This window comes from Coregonus lavaretus, assembly GCF_964263955.1.
Source record: "Coregonus lavaretus genome assembly, chromosome: 29".
Lineage (NCBI taxonomy): Eukaryota > Metazoa > Chordata > Actinopteri > Salmoniformes > Salmonidae > Coregonus > Coregonus lavaretus.
The window spans coordinates 28,705,238-28,732,411 of NC_140016.1; positions in this window are offsets into that span (position 1 = coordinate 28,705,238).

The window sequence follows — 27,174 nt, forward strand, 5'->3', positions numbered from 1 at the left end:
GCTTGTCTTTGATGTATTGGTTCGGTATCTTGGCTTATCGTGTTGATTACACACTCCGCGTATTTGTTCGCCTCTTGTGTTTGGAGGCCGTTTATTTTGTGCGTATTAAGTTTGCTAGTAAAGTCGTCTTGACTTATCCTCTGTGTCCTGCGCTTGACTTCACCACCGCATCCACATCAGCATTATTGACAGAATAACATACCACCCATGGAGTCAGCAGGTGCAGCGGCGGTGACCGAGTCACTGGAGGATCGGGTCAGCAGCCAGGACGCCATGATCCAGCGACTCGGCTCCGCCATGCAAGACGTGATGGACACCCTGCGCCGATGGGAAAGAGGAGGCTTGCCCACACCTCCTCCTACCTTACCACCACCATCGGCCAGCCCCATCATACCAGCTCCGGAGTCCAATGGGATTCGGCTCTCGCTCCCGAGGGCATATGATGGCACCGCAGCCGGGTGTCAGGGGTTCCTACTTCAAGTGGAACTCTACCTGGCAACCATACACCCGGCGCCCTCGGGATACGAGAGCGTTTCAGCCCTCATCTCTCTGTCTATCCGGCAAGGCTTTGTAGTGGGCCAATGCCGAATGGAGGGGAATAGACGCCGCCACCATCAGCTACACGGAGTTCTCCCGCCGCTTCAGGGCTGTTTTCGATCATCCCCCAGAGGCTAAAGCGGCGGGGGAGCGTCTGTTCCACCTCCGACAGGGGAAGAGGAGCGCACAGGAGTTCGCCCTGGACTTCTGGACTCTAGCGGCGGATGCGGGGTGGAATGAGAGGGCCCTCATCGACCACTATCGGTGCAGCCTGCGAGAGGACGTTCGACGAGAGTTGGCCTGCAGGGACACCAATCTAACCTTTGATCAGTTGGTGGACATGTCAATCCGTCTGGATAGCCTGCTGGCTACCCGCGGACGTCCGGAGTTGGGGCCGTCCATTCCATCCCCCATCACCTCCGAGCCGAGCCCTATGGAGCTCGGGGGTGCTGGCGCTAGAGAGAGGAGGAGAGAGATCAGGAGGGAGGCCGTCCCCTGCACCAACTGTGGCCGTAGAGGACACACTGCGGTTCGGTGCTGGGGAGGGCCTCCAGGGGATCGAGGCAACAGGTCACGCACTGGGGAGTCATTCCAGGTGAGTAGGCGCCCAACTCACCCAGAGCTCTCTGTTGTTCACCTGTGTATACCAGTAGTCTTCCCCCAGGTTGCATCTCATTCCCAGCATAAGGCGCTAGTCGATTCAGGCGCAGTTGGGAATTTTATTGATCGTAATGTTTGTGTTCAGTTAGGGATTTCCCTCCTAGCAGTAGATGTGCCTTTTCCTATTCATGCCCTAGATAGCCGTCCGTTGGGATCTGGGTTGATTAGGGAGGTCACTAAAGGCCCTCTCCACTAAAGATGAAGGCGCAGGGGGGGTCATGAGGAGATCATTCAGTTATATCTGATCGACTCTCCTGCGAATCCCGTGGTGCTGGGGCTTCCTTGGTTAATCGCCCATGAACCCACCATTTCGTGGCAACAGAGGGCTCTCAAGGAGTGGTCTGACCAGTGTGTTGGGCGATGTCTAGGTGTTTCCGTAGGGGGCGACCACGGTGGAAAGTCCGAACCAATTGCCCGCACTGCACATTCCTCCTGAGTATGATGATTTGGCACTCGTGTTCAGCAAGACTAGGGTGACGCGATTGCCACCTCATAGACAGGGGGATTGTGCGATAGACCTCCAGGCAGGTGCTGCACTTCCGCGTAGTCATGTGTATCCTCTGTCTCAAGAGGAGACGGCGGCTATGGAGACATACATAGCCGAGTCTCTGAGACAGGGATACATATGGCCCTCCACTTCTCCTGCGTCCTCGAGTTTCTTTTTTGTGAAGAAGAAGGATGGAGGGTTGCGCCCGTGTATTGATTACCGTAGTCTCAATCAGATCACTGTTAAATACAGTTATCCACTCCCTCTGATTGCGAGTATGACGGAATCATTACACGGAGCGCGTTTCTTCACAAAACTGGATCTCAGGAGCGCCTACAACTTGGTGCGCATTAGGGAGGGAGATGAATGGAAGACAGCATTTAGTACCACCTCGGGTCACTATGAGTATCTCGTCATGCCATACGGGTTAATGAATGCTCCTTCAGTCTTCCAATCCTTTGTGGACGAGATCTTCCGGGATTTGCATGGGCAGGGTGTAGTGGTGTATATTGACGACATACTAGTTTACTCTTCTACACGAGCCGAGCATGTAGCCCTGGTGCGTCGAGTGTTGGGTAGGCTGTTGGAGCATGACTTGTATGTCAAGGCAGAGAAATGTCTGTTTTTCCAGGAGTCCATCTCCTTCCTGGGCCATCGATTGTCCGCGTCAGGGGTGGAGATGGAGATTGACCGCATTTCAGCTGTGCGTAATTGGCAGACTCCAACCACGGTTAAGGAAGTGCAATGGTTTTTGGGTTTTGCCAATTACTACCGGAGGTTTATCCGGGGTTTTGGACAGGTAGCAGCTCCCATCACCTCCCTGCTGAAGGGGGGCCCGGTGCGTTTGCATTGGTCGGCTGAGGCGGACAGGGTGTTTGGAAAACTGAAGGACCTGTTCACCTCGGCTCCGGTGCTGGCGCATCCGGATCCCGCTTTAGCGTTCCAGGTGGAGGTGGACGCGTCAGAGGCCGGTATTGGGGCTGTACTGTCTCAATGCTCAGGCACGCCCCCTAAACTCCGGCCCTGCACTTTTTACTCTAAGAAGCTCAGCCCGGCGGAACGTAATTATGACGTGGGGGACAGGGAGCTGCTAGCCGTGGTTCAAGCCCTAAAGGTGTGGAGGCATTGGCTTGAGGGGGCTCAACACCCTTTTCTCATTCTGACTGACCATCGTAACCTGGAGTACATCCGGGCAGCTAGGAGACTGAACCCTCATCAGGCTAGGTGGACCATGTTTCTGGCCCGGTTTGTTTTTAAGCTCACTTACATCCCAGGGTCCCAGAACGGTAAGGCAGACGCCCTGTCCCGGCGATATGACACAGAGGAGAGGTCCATTGAGCCCACTCCCATACTGCCGGAGTCTTGTCTGGTGGCACCGGTGGTGTGGGAGGTCGATGCGGAAATCGAGCGGGCGTTACGCACCGACCCTACTCCTCCAGATTGTCCAGTGGGGCGGATGTACGTTCCGCTCGAGATTCGTGATCGTCTCATATATTGGGCTCATACGTCACCCTCCTCTGGACACCCTGGTATTGGCCGGACAGTGCACTGCCTTAGTGAAAAGTACTGGTGGCCAACATTGGCTAAGGACGTGAGGGTTTATGTCTCCTCCTGCTCGGTGTTTGCTCAGTGTAAGGCGCCTAGACACCTGCCCAGGGGGAAGTTACAACCCCTACCCGTTCCACAACGGCCGTGGTCTCACTTCTCGGTAGACTTTGTCACGGACCTTCTCCCCTCCCAGGGGAATACCACTATTCTGGTCGTTGTGGATCGGTTCTCTAAAGCCTGTCGTCTCATCCCAATGCCGGGTCTCCCTACTGCCCTACAGACTGCTGAGGCTTTGTTTACCCACGTCTTCCGGCACTACGGGGTACCCGAGGATATAGTGTCTGATCGGGGTCCCCAATTCACCTCTAGAGTCTGGAGGGCGTTCATGGAACGCTTGGGGGTCTCGGTTAGCCTTACCTCGGGTTTCCACCCTGAGAGTAATGGGCAGGTGGAGAGAGTGAACCAGGATGTGGGTAGGTTTCTGAGATCTTATTGCCAGGACCGGCAGGAGGATTGGTCGGGGTATATCCCCTGGGCAGAGATTGCCCAGAACTCTCTTCGCCATTCCTCTACTAATCTGACCCCTTTCCAGTGTGTGTTGGGGTATCAGCCGGTTCTGGCACCATGGCATCAGAGCCAGATCGAGGCTCCTGCGGTGGATGAGTGGTTTCGGCGCTCGGAGGAGACATGGAACGCTGCGCATGTACATCTGCAGCCGGCTATCCGTAGGCAGAAGGCGAGCGCCGATCTCCACCGCAGTGAGGGTCCAGTGTACGCACCTGGAGATCGAGTCTGGCTCTCGACTCGAAACCTGCCCCTTCGCCTGCCCTGCCGGAAGCTGGGTCGGCGGTTTGTGGGGCCATTTAAAGTCCTGAGGAGATTGAATGAGGTATGTTACAGGTTACAACTGCCTAATGATCATAACATTAACCCCTCCTTCCATGTGTCTCTCCTCAGGCCGGTGGTAGCTGGTCCACTCCAGGACAGTGATATACGGGAGACTCCTCCGCCCCCACTGGACATCGAGGGGGCTCCGGCGTACTCAGTCCGGTCCATCGTGGATTCGAGACGTCGGATGGGGGATCTGCAGTATCTCGTGGAGTGGGAGGGGTACGGTCCGGAGGAACGGTGCTGGGTGCCTAGGAGGGACATTTTAGATCCCTCCCTCCTGACGGAGTTCTACCGGAGTCATCCCACGCTCCCTGCTCCGCGTCCTCCTGGCCGTCCCCGAGGCCGGGGTCGGCGCACGGCTGGGTCCGCGCGTCAAGGTGGGGTACTGTCATGGATGCCGCCGAGGCTGCTCCTCCTCCTTGCTCGGGCAGGCTTCGGCGTTTGTCGTCCCCGGAGTACTAGCTACTACCGCTTGATGTTTTCGATGTTTGTTTTGTCATGTCTAGTTGGTACACCTGTTTCGTATTCTGTATTGATTATGTAACCTATAAGTTCCCCTGTTTTATGTTTGCCTTTGTATGTTATTGTCTGCTTGTCTTTGATGTATTGGTTCGGTATCTTGGCTTATCGTGTTGATTATGCACTCCGCGTATTTGTTCGCCTCTTGTGTTTGGAGGCCGTTTATTTTGTGCGTATTAAGTTTGCTAGTAAAGTCGTCTTGACTTATCCTCTGTGTCCTGCGCTTGACTTCACCACCGCATCCACATCAGCATTATTGACAACTTTAAGCCGTACACTCCACAGAGCTGGGCTTCATGGAAGAGTGGCCAGAAAAAAGCCATTGCTTAAATAAAAAAATAAGCAAACACGTTTGGTGTTCGCCAAAAGGCATGTGGGAGACTCCCCAAACATATGGAAGAAGGTACTCTGGTCAGATGAGACTAAAATTGAGTTTTTTGGCCATCAATGAAAACGCTATGTCTGGTGCAAACCCAACACCTCTCATCACCCCGAGAACAACATCCCCACAGTAAAGCATGGTGGTGGCAGCATCATGCTGTGGGGATGTTTTTCATCGGCAGGGACTGGGAAACTGGTCAGAATTGAAGGAATAATTGATTGCGCTAAATACAGGGAAATTCTTGAGGGAAACCTGTTTCAGTCTTCCAGAGATTTGAGACTGGGATGGAGGTTCACCTTCCAGCAGGACAATGACTGTTATGAGGTTTTCATAGTGTTATGTGAACCAGGTTAAAGTTAGTAGATAAGTGGCTTGGTGCCACAGAGTCTGCATTCCATTATGTCATGGGAGATTACTGATGTTTATCGTAGAATGATTGATGGATATGATATACTGACTTGGGTACAGGGGAATAACATCAGAGAAGGGAGTGCCCACTGATGGTTACCAGATGTGGTTGAAGAAACGTATAACAGAGGGTATATAAATGAGAGGGTTTCTTTGTTCAGTAGTTTGAAATGGCAAGAGGCAAAGCACTGTCTGTTTGTTATGCGAACCATGGTACCTATTAAATATTTATATGAACTCCCCAGCTAAGTGTTAAATATCTTCTTGCATCATGAATTACTTGATACCCGAGAAACTCATCATAACAGATTGGTGTCTAAACGAACAGGATGTAGTTTACAGCCGAACTAACAAGTAAGCAGACTTTCATTTTTTTGATTATGTCAAATTCTGCTTATCTGTGGTGAAGCTGAGCTGTAACGAACTTTTAAAATTCAATATTTTAGAGGGGGACAATGAGTTGTATTGAGTTATTTAGTGAGATGTAAGGAGAATATCAAATTGGACAATGACATGGTGCAATGATTCCAAATAGGATGTTTTCGAAGTAATGAGTAAAGGCAACAGAGGACAAATGAGTGGGCACAGGTAACCCTTGATGTCAAGTATATCATAAAGAGAGTGGGTGTTATTCCCTTAATGTAAAAGTACATGATAAAAGAGAATGAACGCAGGTTACCCTTGATGTAAAGTACATCATAAAGAGATTGGGTGTTATTCCCGTAGTGTGTAAGTGTGACAGGGTTGGTTATGTTTCCACTTGCCTCTAAAGAAATGTGTATTTAATGTTCAAGCATTCTTATTGGTTGGTTCAACTCTGATGACAATAAGGCGTGTTGTGATTGGCCCCGCTTGCAGCTAGGGGGAGATCGCGAACGTCAGGTCTTCCCAGTATGAAAATGTGATGCAAGAGGTAGGTCATGTTCTGAATACTGTTTTATATTTTACAATGTGTACAAGGTTGCTGTACGTTACTGATTTATACATGTGTGGGTATATGGTACCTGTCACGATCGTCCAATGAGGGAGACCAAAGCGCAGCGCGTTGAGCGAACATGACTTTATTAACTTAAAGTACTCAATGCCAAAACAACAAACAATGACGATACGTGAAGTCCACAGTGACAAAGACTGAATACGGAACAAAAACCCACAACCCCAAGGTGAAAACAGACAGTATAAATATGGCTCCCAATCAGAGACAACGAGCCAACAGCTGACACTCGTTACCTCTGATTGGGAGTCACTCCTTCAAACAAAGAAATACAACCCAACAGAAATACCAACATAGAAATACACCCAATGAATGAACACACCCTGGCTCAACATACAGAGTCCCAGAGCCAGAGCGTGACAGTACCCCCCCCTAAAGGCGCGGACTGCGACCGCGCCTCAATACGGGCTAAACAATGGAGGGCTGGGCGGGCATACCTCCTCGGCGGTGGCTCTGGCTCCGGCCTTGATCCCCACCTCCTCTCCAACCCCCCAAAGTACCCCTGGTCCTGTCTAGCCCCGCTGGCCGGAGCCGGACTGACGCCACGCGCCCCTGGCTTGGTGCGTGGAGGACGAACGGGCCTTACCAGGCTGACGACGCGCACCACTGCCTTGGCGCGGGGAGCAGGAATGGGCCGGACCGGGCTGACGAAGCGCACCCCTGACTTGGTGCGGAGAGCGGGACCGGGCCGGACAGTGCTGACGAAACGCACCACAGACTTGGTGCGGGGAGCAGGAACGGGCCGGACAGGGCTGACGACACGCACCACAGACTTGGTGCGGGGAGCAGGAACGGGCCGGACAGGGCTGACGAAACGCACCCCAGACTTGGTGAGGAGAGCAGGAACGGGTCGTGCCGGACTGACGACGCACACCACTGGCTTGGTGCGGGAAGCTTGGATGGGCCGGACTGGGCTGGCGATGCGCACCACAGACTTGGTGCGGAGCGCAGGAACGGGCCGGGCTGGGCTGGCGACGCACACCGTAGGCTTGGTGCGGAGAGCAGGCACGGGCCGTGCCGGACTGATGACGCACACCACTGGCTTGGTGCGGGGAGCTTGGATGGGCCGGACTGGGCTGGCGACGCACCCCGTAGGCTTGGTGCGTGGAGCAGGGACAGGCCGGGCTGGGCTGGCGACGCACACCGTAGGCTTTGTGCGTGGAGCAGGAACAGGCCGGGCTGGGCTGGCGACGCACACCGTAGGCTTTGTGCGTGGAACAGGAACAGGCCGGGCTGGGCTGGCGACGCACCCCGTAGGCTTTGTGCGTGGAGCAGGAACAGGCCGGGCCGGGCTATGGAGACGGATAGGAGACCTGGAGTGAAGAGCTGCCACAACCCGTCCTGGCTGAATACCTACCTTCACACACTCTGTGTGAGGCATCAGCACAGGACGTACAGGGCTGTGTACCCGTACTGGCATAACAGCACGCGACACTGGCGCAGGATATCCGGGACCGAGGAGAAGCACTGGAGGCCGCGAGCGCTGATCCGGCACACTCCGTCCTGGCTGCATGCCCACCTTCGCACAACACGTGCGGGGTGCTCGCACAGGACGTACAGGACTGTGCCGGACCACTCGTGGCACAGTACGCAGCTCCGCATACCTCGGAACCTGCCCAGTCTCATGCTGCCATGCCTGAGTACGGGGAGTTGGCTCTGCTCTCCATCCAGGCTCCGCCAACCTGCCTTCTGGCCCCCAAAACCCGGTGGCCTCCTCTCCTAATCTCCCAATCCGCCCTGTGGCAGCCTCCTGCTGCCCAGTCGCCCATGCCGTGTGCCCCCCCCTAAAAAATTATTGGGGGTGCCTCTCGCCTCTCCGACCACGGCCCGGTTGACGCCGCTTCTCCACTCCTGCCTGGGTCTCCCCCTTCATCGCCTTCCGGTACCGGACGGCCTCCTCCTCGGTAATCTGCCCCCAAGAGAGGAGGACATCTACCAGCGTCACCTCCTGCGTGTGTTCCTGGACACACTGCTTGGTCTTTGTATGGTGGGTTTTTCTGTCACGATCGTCCAATGAGGGAGACCAAAGCGCAGCGCGTTGAGTGAACATGACTTTATTAACTTAAAGTACTCAATGCCAAAACAACAAACAATGACGATACGTGAAGTCCACAGTGACAAAGACTGAATACGGAACAAAAACCCACAACCCCAAGGTGAAAACAGACAGTATAAATATGGCTCCCAATCAGAGACAACGAGCCAACAGCTGACACTCGTTACCTCTGATTGGGAGTCACTCCTTCAAACAAAGAAATACAACCCAACAGAAATACCAACATAGAAATACACCCAATGAATGAACACACCCTGGCTCAACATACAGAGTCCCAGAGCCAGAGCGTGACAGTACCCCCCCCTAAAGGCGCGGACTGCGACCGCGCCTCAATACGGGCTAAACAATGGAGGGCTGGGCGGGCATACCTCCTCGGCGGTGGCTCTGGCTCCGGCCTTGATCCCCACCTCCTCTCCAACCCCCCAAAGTACCCCTGGTCCTGTCTAGCCCCGCTGGCCGGAGCCGGACTGACGCCACGCGCCCCTGGCTTGGTGCGTGGAGGACGAACGGGCCTTACCAGGCTGACGACGCGCACCACTGCCTTGGCGCGGGGAGCAGGAATGGGCCGGACCGGGCTGACGAAGCGCACCCCTGACTTGGTGCGGAGAGCGGGACCGGGCCGGACAGTGCTGACGAAACGCACCACAGACTTGGTGCGGGGAGCAGGAACGGGCCGGACAGGGCTGACGACACGCACCACAGACTTGGTGCGGGGAGCAGGAACGGGCCGGACAGGGCTGACGAAACGCACCCCAGACTTGGTGCGGAGAGCAGGAACGGGTCGTGCCGGACTGACGACGCACACCACTGGCTTGGTGCGGGAAGCTTGGATGGGCCGGACTGGGCTGGCGATGCGCACCACAGACTTGGTGCGGAGCGCAGGAACGGGCCGGGCTGGGCTGGCGACGCACACCGTAGGCTTGGTGCTGAGAGCAGGCACGGGCCGTGCCGGACTGATGACGCACACCACTGGCTTGGTGCGGGGAGCTTGGATGGGCCGGACTGGGCTGGCGACGCACCCCGTAGGCTTGGTGCGTGGAGCAGGGACAGGCCGGGCTGGGCTGGCGACGCACACCGTAGGCTTTGTGCGTGGAGCAGGAACAGGCCGGGCTGGGCTGGCGACGCACACCGTAGGCTTTGTGCGTGGAACAGGAACAGGCCGGGCTGGGCTGGCGACGCACCCCGTAGGTTTTGTGCGTGGAGCAGGAACAGGCCGGGCCGGGCTATGGAGACGGATAGGAGACCTGGAGTGAAGAGCTGCCACAACCCGTCCTGGCTGAATACCTACCTTCACACACTCTGTGTGAGGCATCAGCACAGGACGTACAGGGCTGTGTACCCGTACTGGCATAACAGCACGCGACACTGGCCCAGGATATCCGGGACCGAGGAGAAGCACTGGAGGCCGCGAGCGCTGATCCGGCACACTCCGTCCTGGCTGCATGCCCACCTTCGCACAACACGTGCGGGGTGCTCGCACAGGACGTACAGGACTGTGCCGGACCACTCGTGGCACAGTACGCAGCTCCGCATACCTCGGAACCTGCCCAGTCTCATGCTGCCATGCCTGAGTACGGGGAGTTGGCTCTGCTCTCCATCCAGGCTCCGCCAACCTGCCTTCTGGCCCCCAAAACCCGGTGGCCTCCTCTCCTAATCTCCCAATCCGCCCTGTGGCAGCCTCCTGCTGCCCAGTCGCCCATGCCGTGTGCCCCCCCCTAAAAAATTCTTGGGGGTGCCTCTCGCCTCTCCGACCACGGCCCGGTTGACGCCGCTTCTCCACTCCTGCCTGGGTCTCCCCCTTCATCGCCTTCCGGTACCGGACGGCCTCCTCCTTGGTAATCTGCCCCCAAGAGAGGAGGACATCTACCAGCGTCACCTCCTGCGTGTGTTCCTGGACACACTGCTTGGTCTTTGTATGGTGGGTTTTTCTGTCACGATCGTCCAATGAGGGAGACCAAAGCGCAGCGCGTTGAGTGAACATGACTTTATTAACTTAAAGTACTCAATGCCAAAACAACAAACAATGACGATACGTGAAGTCCACAGTGACAAAGACTGAATACGGAACAAAAACCCACAACCCCAAGGTGAAAACAGACAGTATAAATATGGCTCCCAATCAGAGACAACGAGCCAACAGCTGACACTCGTTACCTCTGATTGGGAGTCACTCCTTCAAACAAAGAAATACAACCCAACAGAAATACCAACATAGAAATACACCCAATGAATGAACACACCCTGGCTCAACATACAGAGTCCCAGAGCCAGAGCGTGACAGTACCCCCCCCTAAAGGCGCGGACTGCGACCGCGCCTCAATACGGGCTAAACAATGGAGGGCTGGGCGGGCATACCTCCTCGGCGGTGGCTCTGGCTCCGGCCTTGATCCCCACCTCCTCTCCAACCCCCCAAAGTACCCCTGGTCCTGTCTAGCCCCGCTGGCCGGAGCCGGACTGACGCCACGCGCCCCTGGCTTGGTGCGTGGAGGACGAACGGGCCTTACCAGGCTGACGACGCGCACCACTGCCTTGGCGCGGGGAGCAGGAATGGGCCGGACCGGGCTGACGAAGCGCACCCCTGACTTGGTGCGGCGAGCGGGACCGGGCCGGACAGTGCTGACGAAACGCACCACAGACTTGGTGCGGGGAGCAGGAACGGGCCGGACAGGGCTGACGACACGCACCACAGACTTGGTGCGGGGAGCAGGAACGGGCCGGACAGGGCTGACGAAACGCACCCCAGACTTGGTGCGGAGAGCAGGAACGGGTCGTGCCGGACTGACGACGCACACCACTGGCTTGGTGCGGGAAGCTTGGATGGGCCGGACTGGGCTGGCGATGCGCACCACAGACTTGGTGCGGAGCGCAGGAACGGGCCGGGCTGGGCTGGCGACGCACACCGTAGGCTTGGTGCGGAGAGCAGGCACGGGCCGTGCCGGACTGATGACGCACACCACTGGCTTGGTGCGGGGAGCTTGGATGGGCCGGACTGGGCTGGCGACGCACCCCGTAGGCTTGGTGCGTGGAGCAGGGACAGGCCGGGCTGGGCTGGCGACGCACACCGTAGGCTTTGTGCGTGGAGCAGGAACAGGCCGGGCTGGGCTGGCGACGCACACCGTAGGCTTTGTGCGTGGAACAGGAACAGGCCGGGCTGGGCTGGCGACGCACCCCGTAGGCTTTGTGCGTGGAGCAGGAACAGGCCGGGCCGGGCTATGGAGACGGATAGGAGACCTGGAGTGAAGAGCTGCCACAACCCGTCCTGGCTGAATACCTACCTTCACACACTCTGTGTGAGGCATCAGCACAGGACGTACAGGGCTGTGTACCCGTACTGGCATAACAGCACGCGACACTGGCGCAGGATATCCGGGACCGAGGAGAAGCACTGGAGGCCGCGAGCGCTGATCCGGCACACTCCGTCCTGGCTGCATGCCCACCTTCGCACAACACGTGCGGGGTGCTCGCACAGGACGTACAGGACTGTGCCGGACCACTCGTGGCACAGTACGTAGCTCCGCATACCTCGGAACCTGCCCAGTCTCATGCTGCCATGCCTGAGTACGGGGAGTTGGCTCTGCTCTCCATCCAGGCTCCGCCAACCTGCCTTCTGGCCCCCAAAACCCGGTGGCCTCCTCTCCTAATCTCCCAATCCGCCCTGTGGCAGCCTCCTGCTGCCCAGTCGCCCATGCCGTGTGCCCCCCCCTAAAAAATTATTGGGGGTGCCTCTCGCCTCTCCGACCACGGCCCGGTTGACGCCGCTTCTCCACTCCTGCCTGGGTCTCCCCCTTCATCGCCTTCCGGTACCGGACGGCCTCCTCCTCGGTAATCTGCCCCCAAGAGAGGAGGACATCTACCAGCGTCACCTCCTGCGTGTGTTCCTGGACACGCTGCTTGGTCTTTGTATGGTGGGTTTTTCTGTCACGATCGTCCAATGAGGGAGACCAAAGCGCAGCGCGTTGAGCGAACATGACTTTATTAACTTAAAGTACTCAATGCCAAAACAACAAACAATGACGATACGTGAAGTCCACAGTGACAAAGACTGAATACGGAACAAAAACCCACAACCCCAAGGTGAAAACAGACAGTATAAATATGGCTCCCAATCAGAGACAACGAGCCAACAGCTGACACTCGTTACCTCTGATTGGGAGTCACTCCTTCAAACAAAGAAATACAACCCAACAGAAATACCAACATAGAAATACACCCAATGAATGAACACACCCTGGCTCAACATACAGAGTCCCAGAGCCAGAGCGTGACAGTACCTGTTAGGGATTGAGGGGCTTTCTGGGATGTGCTTTGGCATATGATTGCTGTAGATACGTGTGTTAGCTAGCATACACCGAAGTAATGGTCACATAAGCCCACTGCTAATACAGTTGCCTTCATGCTACAGATTTTGCAATCGACAACCATCCATATCGTTAAGCTCTGCACAACTAACGTGCTGTTTCCCATTTAACAACATAAATAAATGATGCTCAACTGGGACCACTGGCTGATGTGATTTATTAGGAGAAAACATAACGCAAGGAGAGTACGATATACATCTGTTACATAAGGCATTATAAAAGGAATAGGTTAATGAACTTTGATGTGGTAAATCATCATAAAAAGAAGAAAGAAGTACTCAAAATGGCCAGGAGATGGAGCAGATACAATGTAACATATTGAATCATAGCACCAAAGACAAAATAGGCAAATGACATTTTTATACAGATCAGGATGGGGATTTGATTTAAGTATTTAATTACTAATATTGCATGAACTAATAGCAGTAATGAATGGCCAGCTTAGTAGACCGGTATCTGGAAAAACAGTCAACATTAAGAGTAAAGCAGAGCTTCATTTAACTCGAAGAGAGAGACAGGAAATGACGAAATTATTACAGGCAAATCCGCATTTAGAATACGTCTCTGGTAAAAGTAATAGATGTTAAGTAAATTTGGATTTTTGGAACCATATCTTAATGATTTATCAGCATGGACAGATAATGAGTAAGGTAAAAAAAAAAGTTACAGATAGCACGAAAATATGTCATTGACAATATCGTCGTAAGCAACATGAAATGGGATTTACATTATATGGAAGAGGCGTATAAAGCATGCGATTTAATGAGCGCACGATGGCAAGGAAATATAAGTAATAAGGAGAAAAAGTGTTTGGTTTAACTTGTAGCCTACTTAGAAAGGACAGTTACCTAGATCTGCTGTATTCTACTAATGGCGGATTGGTGGTTTCAGAAGAACTGTGGCTAAGATCTTAGAAACAAACACCAGGAATAATGAAGCAGTGTTGGAAGGAAGCAGAGTATGAAAGATAACATTGACTATAGCAACTTTGGTTGATGTCACACAGAAGTATTACTGACACAATATCGTAACAGATAAACTGAACCAAACATGAAGTTACTACAGCAATTTAGGATTGTTAATGTTGTTAAGTTCGTTTTTAAACCATACGATAGAGGTAAATGCAGAGCGCTGTTTGAAAATGTGTTTTATTTGGTCTACTAGTAAAAAAAATGAAGTTTCAATATTTTTGTCTGTGGGTTTTAAACATTGGGGCTCGCTGAAACATGAGAGAGCTGTAAGGGACATTATAGGTTACGGTTGGTGTACAAGGATCAATGGTTGCTGCGGAGAAGGAAGTCAAAGGGGTTGAATGTTTCCGGTGTGAAAGGGCTAGCTAGTTAGTGGTGCGAACTAGTGGCGTTTAGAGTGGTGACGAAACTTGCTCTGCGACGTGGAATTAGTTGTTTAACTTGCTTTGCAAGGACCGCAGATTTTGTGGAGCGACGGGTAATGGTGTTTTGAGGGTGATTGTTGTCGATGTGTGTAGAGGGTCCATGGTTCAAGCCCAGGTAGGGACGGAAGCAAAACTCTTACATTGATGATGTTGATGTGGATTACTGGTTTAATTGATAAAACTATACGAAAGAGATTGTCTTACCAACCCATAGCGGATAGTATAACATAGTAATTAAAGCTGTGAATAGATATTTTGTTAGTTTTGACCATAACTTCACAATAATTTGTCATATGTTAAAGTACCGTTAGATGGAAAGACAGCGATAGTGAATGATATATATTGTAGAGGGTTTTCTATGTTACAAAGTAAGTAAGTTAATTGGGTGATGAGAAATGTTGAATTGGATTGTTTAAAGAAGGATAAGTAGGTTAATTGGGAGATTTGAAATATTGAATTGGATTGTTTAATAGACTGGTATTAAAATAATTATTTATATTTAGGTGAATTAAAATATGTTATTAGGTAGTAGTGGTTTGTGGATACAATTTACAAATGACATGATTTAGTAAGAGGGTGAAAAAGAGTAGTGACCGTTGGGCTATATTGAGATATAAAGGATGCATTAGGATAATGTGGAGAACATGTCTAGATAGTTGAATATGGAACGTTCTTTGACAATTTTTAATTATTATTATTATATTATATAGTTTGTTTAGACAACGGTGAGTTATGCAGATAGTTATTTAATTATAAAAACAATAATCTGTTTATGGTATGTTGTACAATGGGAGATGGTTTTTACTATTAGGCTGATGGGGTAGTAAAAAATTGTTTGTAAGTTATTAAGTTATTAAACAATAGGTTGTTATTTTAAAACATTAATGCAACAAGTGGAGATGATTACATTACCAAACAAGGGTTATAGGTATATTAGAAGGTGTAGTGAAATTAATGAAACGTGGTATTATCTGCTGTGTTTTGAGTGGACGTTTTTTTTCCAGGATTGATGGAAGTCTCTTACAGTATTATGTTAAGGGAAAGGTAGGAGAAAACATCTCAAACAACATTTTTAATAGATGCATGAGATAAAATATCACGACTTACGCGGAGTAAGTGATTATATTGGCAAATGAATGAAATATGACATTTAGAGGGGTGACAATATAAGGGGAAACAGATATTTCCCATATTGTTGATCAAGTAACGATACTAGGATAATTTGATATGGGATCACAGGGAGCAGATTTAGGGGTTCAATAATCATTTTGAGAATAACAGAGGATGAAGTCTGAAGAGTAATCAATTAAAAATACTCATTATTAACTCAAAGAACTTTGAGTGGTTTTCATATTTTGAGAGATTTTATATCATCTTCTTATGGAGTAGTTATGAGGAATTAGATTGATACAAACGATTATTGATGAGATAGGAAAGTGTATATCTGTATCATGTTTTGTGTGTAATTAGTATCTTTGGATTACTGATTGTAATTGAATGTTAACAAAATGTATAATTTATCTTCCAGGAGAAAGGGGATGTCCTTATCTCATTGGAATGTTTCCCAGAGCTAGGTTGAGAAGTTAGTAAAATTAGGCAGTTTTATTATTAGGTCGTAAAAGGGAGCTACTAAATTAAATAAGGCCTGGCAATTTTTGTTTGTTGTTTTCAATTGGGTTTTTCATATAACCACACACAACCCACCTATTACAAGGTTTATAAATGGTTGTTATTTTGATTTTAGGGGTTTTTAACAGGTCAAAGGTGATACGTCTTAAAGGAGCACACACATGGAGCTTTATTACGTTTTTTTCTTTTCTTTTATGAGTAAGTTTTGGGTAAACACGTGATTTATTTTGAGAAAAAATGTCATGAGGACTTAATATACACTTGGGATAAGTAACATTTATGAAATATTTTGACTGTTGGTAATGATTAGTCTACCATAGAATGGAACACTTCGTTGAAGGATTTCAATGACCTCTGAACTCTGTCCTGACTTTCTAGTGTGAATTGATCGCCCACACTGGAAATCCTAGATGCATGGGATGAGGAACTTAAGGTAGTTTATTTTACCGAGTTGAGGGTAATTTCTAATACTGATAATTCTGAAGAAGTTTATAATTTGGCAATACTCATATATATGACTAGGATCATGTAAAGGAAAGAGTGAGAGCGCTATCCCTGAATGAGGGATACCTGGAGCTAGTCAAGGTGGATATTACTTGAATTACTTTATGGGATACAAGTAAGTTAAGGTATTATCAAATGTTGTCATTTTAATTTCATTTATTATTTTGGTTTAACAAACAATGTCATTGTTTTGTTTTGAACGCATTAATCATGAAGTGAGTCATGTGTACAAAAGGGGGGAAGTACTGATCGCATGAGGAATTTAGGTAAATATGCAAATTATAGTAAGAATATGAGCAGTAGTAAATAATGTGTTATGGGTTAGATTAAATGTTTTAGGTGAAAATGTATTTGTGGTATAAGGCAGGATGTAGAGAGGGCCTGTCTATGAAACTGATGACTGCAGCAAGCTGCAAGAATGTGCACTTCCTAATCTCAAGGCTTCTCCTGACTGATAAGAAGACAGGGTAAAGTTGAATACTGTGTCTCACCTAACAATGTTCTGAAGATTTATTTCAAAGGATGAAGGCTTCTCTGCTATAACTAACAAGAGAATCTGGGCATTTTCTGCGCCTTGGAGACTATGTGGCAGTAAAGGATTACAGAAGTAAGAGCTGGACAGAATCTAGGTGGAGAGGTCAGTAATAGGTGTTGCTGGCTTCCTCGATGGAGGGGAAAGTAGCAGAGACAGATTCCTAGATCTATGTATCCCACTATAAGACTATTCTAACTCAGAGGAGGAAGATGGCATCGCCACTGCGGAGCATTGTTTTTGTGTTTCTGTCTGTGTGTTTTTGCAGTGAATCTCAACTTCCCTATTGGTAAGATGCGAGAAGGACACACTCAACAGAGCGATGTTGATAAATTGAGAAGGACTATGGATGATCAGAGACCATAGTGACGGAAGAAGATTCAGAGATAACAGGACCATACATAGTCACCCAGTCTACACCAACGGAGGTATGGATAGAGGGGAGATCAACCTGGTATCATGTAAACCACTGTAACAGAGTACTACGAGGAACAGACGACCTAGAGATGAGGGAGTTGAGGATGCTGGAGCTGACAAGGATCAGTTGATGGAAGAAGATGTCAAGGAAAATGCTAATGATGGGCTAAGTGTTCGGGCTGATTCCTCGGTGGAGGGACAGACCTACATACCTCCAAGAACTTCAAGATCTTCCAGAATTTCAAGAAGGACCTTACTAGCACACCATTCAGTTATATGTATTTGGAGGGTTTACCTAATATAATTTGGGGAGTATATTAGAAATTGGTATTAGGAATAGTTGTAAAACATAATAATGTGTCATGTAGTTAATGCTTATATGGATTTCTTGTATTAGAAATGAAATCAATTCAACTGTTATGTTTTGTCTTCTAGTGAGGCAAATACAGATGGTGTCTTGATGCATAGCAGGGATAATTTGGCCTAGAACGGTGTGAACCTAAATAAAAGAAACAACCTATGAAGCGGCTGAAAATGAATATCAGAGGCGTTGAATATGTTTCTGTAAAGTACCACTTCTACATGCAACTGGTCTACAACAGCCAATCGAAGCTATCAACAGATTTTATCATGTTTTATCTCAAGGGAGTGGGACAGGAGTCCACCATTGAGTGAGAAGGAAGAAATATATGTTCAGATACAGCATTTCTAATGTTGTGGGCATAATGGTTGGCAAATGGATAAGACACAATGGGGTGTAGAGATGCTGGGGACTCGGATGAGACATTGTAGTTGTGACATTGTCATGGGCAATTCATTTTCAACTATGAAGCTGTCTAAAGAACATAATGGAGAGACGCCAGAAGATTTAAGTGCCGGGAGAAAAAAGGGGTTGCTTAGCTGTGTTAATAAAAAATTGGATTTATCTAAATTTGCTAATTTGGTAGTAGGTATATACACTGCTAAATTAATAATATTAAGAATGCATTGAGAGGATTATCAATATTTATTATCAGAATGAGGAAGGTCATAATAGAATTATGGATAATTATACTGTATGTTAATATAAGTGAATATTATGATAGTTGTAATGGGTGATAAAGTTAAGGGATTTAACTTTAATTGATAAGGACCAATTGAATCAATGAGAATTGTCATTCTAAATTTGGTTGAGTTAAGTCATTTGGTTTTGGGTTATAATGTATAAGATGACTGAGTGATTTAAGTAAATCATTAGTATGTATTAGTATAAATATTTTCAAGATGAAGGATATTGCTTGTACAATTGAGAACTGTCTTATATAGGTATTAGGTTAAAACAGTGATACATTATGGTAATATCTTAGGATACACTTATATGATTTATTTTGAGTAGACATTGTTGAATCATACTGTTTGAAACATGGAAGTTAATGTGAGGATTGTGACTGAAATCATGAATATGTTGATTAATTGGGTTAATGTATTAACATATGAGTCATTATATACATTTGGAGTATTGGGTGGTATTGATATGGATGTTTAGAGTGGTACATATCTATGTTGCTAGGCAAGAACCTAACTGGTTCCTATCATGGAGTTTTGGTATTTGAGAAATAGGAATGTTTATGCTATTTTCATCAGATCGTGGTTGAATTCTTCAATCCTAACTAGTTCAAGGATGTACTGATTTAACAGGGACTGAAAACAGAGTGAATACTGTATATCTATCTCAGGCATATTAGGATAACAAAGTCAGAGTTGAACATGGTACCTTTTAACAATCATGGGTTTTCAAGAAATTGGGTTTGAGATGTTACTCATTAGACTATGCAATTGATAATGACATAGCATTGGATGCTATTATAGTAGATAGAGGGGGAATGTATTTCATTATATAGGGGATACATGCTGTACATGCTGGCCATCAAGATTAGAAAGGTCTTGGGGAAATTGACTAAAGCTATGGGAAATATTAGAGACATGCAGGAAGGCATTAAGAGTAATAATTCTTAATATACAGTGGGGAGAACAAGCAAGTAAGTGTCCTACTTACAAAGCATGTAGAGGTCTGTAATTTTTATCATAGGTACACTTCAACTGTGAGAGACGGAATCTAAAACAAAAATCCAGAAAATCACATTGTATGATTTTTAAATATTTTATTTGCATTTTATTGCATGACATAAGTATTTGATCACCTACCAACCAGTAAGAATTCCGGCTCTCACAGACCTGTTAGTTTTTCTTTAAGAAGCCCTCCTGTTCTCCACTCATTACCTGTATTAACTGCACCTGTTTGAACTCGTTACCTGTATAAAATACACCTGTCCACACACTCAATCAAACAGACTCCAACCTCTCCACAATGGCCAAGACCAGAGAGCTGTGTAAGGATATCAGGGATAAAATTGTAGACCTGCACAAGGCTGGGATGGGCTACAGGACAATAGGCAAGCAGCTTGGTGAGAAATCATACAATGTGATTTTCTGGATTTTTGTTTTAGATTCCGTCTCTCACAGCTGAAGTGTACCTATGATAAAAATTACAGACCTCTACATGCTGTGTAAGTAGGACAATCTGCAAAATCGGCAGTGTATCAAATACTTGTTCTCCCCACTGTATATAATCTTATTCCAGTTTAGAGTCCATTGATAATGTTGATTGAGGAATGGGGAATGTTAAGTTGGAAATGTATAATGTGGATTTTAAGGTTTACAGGATTGAAGATGTGGAAACAAGACTATCTCAGGCGATCAGATAGCGCCCCAAGTGACCAGAGAAAAGCTTGTGGTTCCTCTGAATGAACATGGATGAAGAAGACTGAAGTTATTTTTATTCAGATATATTCATTTGAATATATTGTAATATCCATGTAACTTAGGAAGTGTCATGTAGCTTTGTATTTGTGGGGAAGATGTCATGATGTTAGGAATTTATTTCTATGTACGTTTTTTGGTAGCACAGTTTAGACTCAAATCATATACAGTGGAGAGAACAAGTATTTGATACACTGCCGATTTTGCAGGTTTTTCTACTTACAAAGCATGTAGAGGTTTGTAATTTTTATCATAGGTACACTTCAACTGTGAGAGATGGAATCTAAAACAAAAATCCAGAAAATCACATTGTATGATTTTTAGGTAATTCATTTGCATTTCATTGCATGACATAAGTATTTGATCACCTACCAACCAGTAAGAATTCCGGCTCTCACAGACCTGTTAGTTTTTCTTAAAGAAGCCCTCCTGTTCTCCACTCTTTACCTGTATAAACTGCACCTGTTTGAACTCGTTACCTGTATAAAAGACACCTGTCCACACACTCAATCAAACAGACTCCAACCTCTCCACAATGGCCAAGACCAGAGAGCTGTGTAAGGACATCAGGGATAAAATTGTAGACCTGCACAAGACTGGGATGGGCTACAGGACAATAGGCAAGCAGCTTGGTGAGAAGTTATTAGAAAATGGAAGAAGTTCAAGATGACGTCAATCACCCTCGGTCTGGGGCTCCATGCAAGATCTCACCTCGTGGGGCATCAATGATCTTGAGGAAGGTGAGGGATCAGCTCAGAACTACATGGCAGGACCTGGTCAATGACCTGAAGAGAGCTGGGACCACAGTCTCAAAGAAAACCATTAGTAACACACTACGCCGTCATGGATTAAAATCCTGCAGCACACGCAAGGTCCCCCTGCTCAAGCCAGCGCATGTCCAGGCCCGTCTGAAGTTTGCCAATGACCATCTGGATGATCCAGAGGAGGAATGGGAGAAGGTCATGTGGTCTGATGAGACAAAAATATAGCTTTTTGGTCTAAACTCCACTCGCCGCGTTTGGAGGATGAAGAAGGATGAGTACAACCCCAAGAACACCATCCCAACCGTGAAGCATGGAGGTGGAAACATCATTCTTTGGGGATGCTTTTCTGCAAAGGGGACAGGACGACTGCACCGTATTGAGGGGAGGATGGATGGGGCCATATATCGCAAGATCTTGGCCAACAACCTCCTTCCCTCAGTAAGAGCATTGAAGATGGGTCGTGGCTGGGTCTTCCAGCATGACAATGACCCGAAACACACAGCCAGGGCAACTAAGGAGTGGCTCCGTAAGAAGCATCTCAAGGTCCTGGAGTGGCCTAGCCAGTTTCCAGACCTGAACCCAATAGAAAATCTTTGGAGGGAGCTGAAAGTCTGTATTGCCCAGCGACAGCCCCGAAACCTGAAGGATCTGGAGAAGGTCTGTATGGAGGAGTGGGCCAAAATCCCTGCTGCAGTGTGTGCAAACCTGGTCAAGACCTACAGGAAACGTATGATCTCTGTAATTGCAAACAAAGGTTTCTGTACCAAATATTAAGTTCTGCTTTTCTGATGTATCAAATACTTATGTCATGCAATAAATGCAAATTAATTACTTAAAAATCATACAATGTGATTTTCTGGATTTTTGTTTTAGATTCCGTCTCTCACAGTTGAAGTGTACCTATGATAAAAAATTACAGACCTCTACATACTTTGTAAGTAGGAAAAGCTGCAAAATCGGCAGTGTATCAAATACTTGTTCTCCCCACTGTATATACTACTGATTGGAGATTTTTTTTTTATATCAAGTTATAGGTGAATTGTTGGGGTTAAGTAATGTTATATCTGAGTAAGGTTACATACCACAAAAGAGAGAAAAAAGGAGGATTGTTATGAGGTTTTCATAGTGTTGTGTGAACCAGGTTAAAGTTAGTAGATAAGTGGCTTGGTGCCACAGAGTCTGCATTCCATTATGTCAAGGGAGATTACTGATGTTTATTGTAGAATGATTGATGGATATGATATATTGACTTGGGTAGAGGGGGATAACATCAGAGAAGGGAGTGCCCACTGATGGTTACCAGATGTGGCTGACGAAACGTGTAACAGAGGGTATATAAATGAGAGGGTTTCTTTGTTCAGTAGTTCGGAATGGCAAGAGGCAAAGCACTGTCTGTTTGTTATGTGAACCATGGTACCCATTACATATTTATATGAACTCCCCAGCAAAGTGTTAAATATCTTCTTGCATCATGAATTACTTGATACCTGAGAAACTCATCATAACAATGACCCTAAGCATATTGCTAAAGCAACACTCGAGTGGTTTAAGGGGAAACATTTAAATGTCTTGGAATGTCCTAGTCAAAGCCCAGGCCTCAATCCAATAGAGAATCTGTGGTATGACTTAAAGATTGCTGTACACCAGCAATCTTGCTGAACCCATCCAACTTGCAGGAGCTTGAGAAGATTTGCCTTGAAGAATGGGCAAAAATCCCAGTGGCTAGATGTGCCAAGCTTATAGAGACATACCCCAAGAGACTTGCAGCTGTAATTGCTGCAAAAGGTGAATCTACAAAGTATTGACTTTGGGGGGGTGAATAGTTATGCACGCTCAAAATTTCTTGTTTGTTTCACAATAAAACATATTTTGCATCTTCAAAGTAGTAGTCATGTTGTGTAAATCAAATGATACAAACCCCCCAAAAATACATTTTAATTTCAGGTTGTAAGGCAACAAAATAGGAAAAATGCCAATGGGGGTGAATACTTTCGCAAGCCACAGTATACAGTCACATTACATTTTAGCAAACACTCTTATCCAGAGCGACTTACAGTTAGTGAGTTTCATACTGGCCGCCCGTGGGAATCGAACCCACTACCCTGGCGTTGCAAGCGCCATGCGCTACCAACTGAGCTACACGGGGCCTATGGCATTTAGGATGGGTAATATCTGATACACAGACAGGTACTGTGTTGATGTTTGAACAGGTCAGATAAAACCTACCCAATTATGGTCTCCCTATCAAACGACTGAGGCTGCTGTCTGGCAAAAGCATCTCCAGTCCATCTGTAGAAATACACAGAGTTGAGGCAGAGTTCAGCAGTGACACATGGAATGAAAAGAGTGTTAATACTACTGGACATTTGTGCTGTACTGTATTATTAGTAATCATCTCATTGTGGATGTGTTGAGTGCCAGGTCTCTCTGCATCTCATGCATCTGTGAACACATACACACAGTCACTGTTCTATTACCAAAAGCAGTTAGGGATAGGTGATATCTGATACACAAACATATACTATGTTGAAGTTTGAACAGGTCAGACTAAACCTACCTAATTATGTTCTCCCCATTGACGACTGTTGGAGAGCAGGCAAGAGGTGAGGCTGGAGGTGAGGTCATTACCAGAGCCCCATCGATGGGCATAGCAGCGTAGATCAGCTCCTGGACCCTCATCAAATATACTGGTAGGTCACACACAAACACACGCACTGATGAGGGCCCCCTTAATGGTCTTCTCTATGCTGCATGTTTGGCTGCAAACTGGACATCTCTCGAACAACTGCAGCAGGCAATCTTATGAGGTGGTGTTGACTGGGATGTCGTGTGACAGGGTGATATAATAGAGAGCCAAGTGGTAAATTGCATTTTATTCTAAAGAAAGGACAAAGCTTTTTGCTAATGCACTTCACAACCAAAATGATTCTACTAGTTATATTTGCTTGGCTGTGGAATTAGCTTACTAGTTTATCAAGCCAAGTATTTTTGAATACAACTTTTCAAATATACATAACCAGATACATAACCAGCAGTCTATGGGCTAGCTACCAACAATCTCCAACCACCTATTCTGCATGATAGGGTCCTTCAGCAGGACATGCAAACCATAGTTGGTCAGTACGTATAGGGCTTTTCAGTCTCAAACGGACGTGATCCTTTGAATGCGTTGGGGCGATGAAACAACAGAGCCCCATTCAATGACGGGAAGCGGAGGAGCACAATAAGAGCTAAGATGCTAATATTTGTGCAAACTCCACATACAGTTGAAGTCGGAAGTTTACATACACTTAGGTTGGAGTCATCAAAACTAATTTTTCAACCACTCCACAAGTTTCTTGTTAACAAACTATAGTTTTGGCAAGTAGGTTAGGATATCTACTTTGTTTATGACACAAGTAATTTTTCCAACAATTGTTTACAGATAGATTATTTCACTTATAATTCACTGTATCACAATTCTAGTGGGTCAGAAGTTTACATAAACTAAGTTGACTGTGCCTTTAAACAGCTTGGAAAAATCCAGAAAATGATGTCATGGCTTTAGAAGCATCTGACAGGCTAATTGACATAATTTGAGTCAATTGGAGGTGTACCTGTGGATGTATTTCAAGGCCTTCCTTCAAACTCAGTGCCTCTTTGCTTGACATCATGGGAAAATAAAAATAAATCAGCCAAGACCTCAGAAAAAAAATTGTAGAGCTCCACAAGTCTGGTTCATCCTTGGGAGCAATTTCCAAATGTCTGAAGGTATCACGTTCATCTGTACAAACAATAGTACGCAAGTATAAACACCATGGGACCACGCAGCCGTCATATCGCTCAGGAAGGAGATGCGTTCTGTCTCCTAGAAATGAATGTACTTTGGTGCGAAAGTGCAAATCAATCCCAGAACAACAGCAATGGACCTTGTGAAGATGCTGGAGGAAACGGGTACAAAAGTATCTATATCCACAGTAAAACGAGTCCTATATTGACATAACCTGAAAGGCTGCTAAGCAAGGAAGAAGCCACTGCTCCAAAACCGCCATAAAAAAGCCAGACTACGGTTTGCAACTGCACATGGGGACAAAGATCGTACTTTTTGGATACATGTCCTCTGGTCTGATTAAACAAAAATAGAACTGTTCGCCCATAATGACCATCGTTATGTTTGGCGGAAAAAGGGGGGACTTGCAAGTCGAAGAACACCATCAAAGCATGAAGCACAAGGATGGCAGCATCATGCTGTGGGGGTGCCTTGCTGCAGGAGGGACTGGTGCACTTCACAAAATAGATGTCATTATGAGGAAGGAAAATTATGTGGATATATTGAAGCAACATCGCAAGACATCAGTCAGGAAGTTAATGCTTGGTCGCAAATGGGTCTTCCAAATGGACAATGACCCCAAGCATACTTCCAAAGTTGTGGCAAAATGGCTTAAGGACAACAAAGTCAAGGTATTGGAGTGGCCATCACAAAGCCCTGACCTCAATCTTATAGAACATTTGTGGGCCAAACTGAAAAAACGTGTGCGAGCAAGGAGGCCTACAAACCTGACTCAGTTACACCAGCTCTGTCATGAGGAATGGGCCAACATTCACCCAACTTATTGTGGGAAGCTTGTGGAAGGCTACCCGAAACGTTTGACCCACGTTAAACAATTTAAAGGCAATGCTACCAAATACTAATTGAGTGTATGTAAACTTCTGACCCACTGGGAATGTGATGAAAGAAATAAAAGCTGGAATAAATCATTCTCTCTACTATTATTCAGACATTTCACATTCTTAAAATAAAGTGGTGATCCTAACTGACCTAAGACAGGTTAATTTTTACTAGGATTAAATGTCAGGAATTGTGAAAAACTGAGTTTAAATGTATTTGGCTAAGGTGTATGTAAACTTCGGACTTCAACTGTAGTTGTGTTCTGTGAGTGTCACTAAGTAGACTGATACCCAATTTCATAGGTGCACAATCCATAGGTTAGGTGGTATAGTGCAATATGAATGTCCAATACATTTACATTTTAGTCATTTAGCAGACGCTCTTATCCAGAGCGACTTACAGTTAGTGCATACATTATTAGATTTTTCGTACCCCCTGTGGGAATCAAACCCACAACCCTGGCGTTGCAAACGCCATGCTCTATCAACTGAGCTACATCCCTGCCGGCCATTCCCTCCCCTACCCTGGACGACGCTGGGCCAATTGCGCGCCGCCCCATGGGTCTCCCGGTCGCGGCCGGCTACGACAGAGCCTGGATTCGAACCAGGATCTCTAGTGGCACAGCTAGCACTGCGATGCAGTGCCTTAGACCACTGCGCCACTCGGGAGAGCAATGAGCAATACAAACAATAATACAAACAATAGACTGACCGGAAAAGGTGATATCTCACAGTTAAAGTGCTGCAATAAGATCTAAGGGAGAGGAAGATACCTGGTCAGTGGTACAACTGATTGCATTCAACTGAAATGTGTCTTCTGCATTTAACCCAACCCTCTGAATCAGAGCAGTACGGGGTCCTGCCGTTATTGACATCCACATCATCCACGCATGGCGAACAGTGGGTTAACTGCCATGCTCAGGTGCAGAACTACAGATTTTTAGCTTGTCAGCTCTGGGATTTGATCTAGCAACCTTTTGGTTACTGGCCCAACGCTCCTATCCACCAGGCTACCTGCAGCTAAGACACTAATATTTGTGTAAACTCTACACAGTTGTGTTCTGTGAGTGTCACTGAGTAGGCTGATACCCCATTTCATGGGTGCACGATCCATAGGTTAGGTTGTACAGCATAAGTATGTCCCTATTGCAATTCTAAAGTATATTACATCCACAGCGCGATTTCAACTGATTGTTATTGTCTTTTGTTTAATTTATATAACAACATCCCAACCTTGTTTAGCGTTATCTAGTCCAAATATGGCATGATTCCACTATTTGTATCCGTTTGATTCCCTTTCAATGGGGGACTTGTATTTTTAAGGTGAACTGCAAATTCCACTATTGTGGCTAATCCTTATTGTGGCTAGCTTCACACAGGTGTGCACGGCAGAGTTCCTGACAAAATTCCAACACATGGCAGAGTTGTTAGTTTGACACTGTTGATCAGCACACATTTGCATTAAAATGTCAAGAAGACAGGCAAATAAGTGTACCGGAATGTATTATGGATGTTAAACTGGTGAGTTTTTCTGATGCATTTGCACACTGCAGTCAGTGCACAACGGAGCCAGAGGCGCTGTTAACATTAGCTAGCAATTTATTTCTCAGCAGTTTGAGTTGTCTTGTCTGACAGTGAAATGAGTC